The sequence below is a fragment of the Scyliorhinus canicula genome, chromosome 11 (genome assembly GCF_902713615.1).
Source record: "Scyliorhinus canicula chromosome 11, sScyCan1.1, whole genome shotgun sequence".
Lineage (NCBI taxonomy): Eukaryota > Metazoa > Chordata > Chondrichthyes > Carcharhiniformes > Scyliorhinidae > Scyliorhinus > Scyliorhinus canicula.
This window is the reverse complement of record NC_052156.1, coordinates 35,123,639-35,124,324: the sequence shown is the minus strand read 5'-3', so window position 1 is coordinate 35,124,324 and position 686 is coordinate 35,123,639.

Below are 686 nucleotides of genomic sequence, written 5' to 3'. Positions count from 1 at the left end.
CTCCCCATTTTTGCGTGGGTTTCGCCCCCACAACCCAAAGATGTGCAGAGTAGGTGCATTGGCCATGCTAAATTGCCCCTTAATTGGAACAAATTAACTGGGTACTCTAAATTTTTTTTTTTTAAAAGGCATGCAGAATGCAATCGCAATTTGATCAAATACTCCCTGAATGATTGTGATATCAAAGAACTCTCTCTGTTCTTGGTACATGGTATATCATTGCCTTTGCTGTGCAGTGATAAAAGATGAGTTGCAATCTAATGTTCTCATATGGACAGGTCTCAAGGTCAGTTGTCAATCGATGGTGGGAAAGGAAGAGCAAGGAACCCTGAGCCACCTCCCCGTAGGGCAAGTAACTTCCTGCTCTTCGTATTGTTTCTAATTGGCTCACTGGAAAATAGCATTGTTAATGTGCCAGAAGCAATGACCTACTTTAATCCACAACACCAGGACAGCGACATGGATTTTAACTGCTTGATCTACTTTGGGCGATGCCCCTCATTATATTCTAATGGCGGGCTGCAAGTACCAAATGGTGTCCTGATGCAACTTGCTGGCTCAGAGTCAGCACAATTTCGGGCAGTCAGAGACCAGCCAGGCCAATCAGGGACCAGCCAGGCCAGTTACAAACATCGATCTGGGACAGAATCCCAGATCTACAATCACATTTATAGCTAGAAAAGATT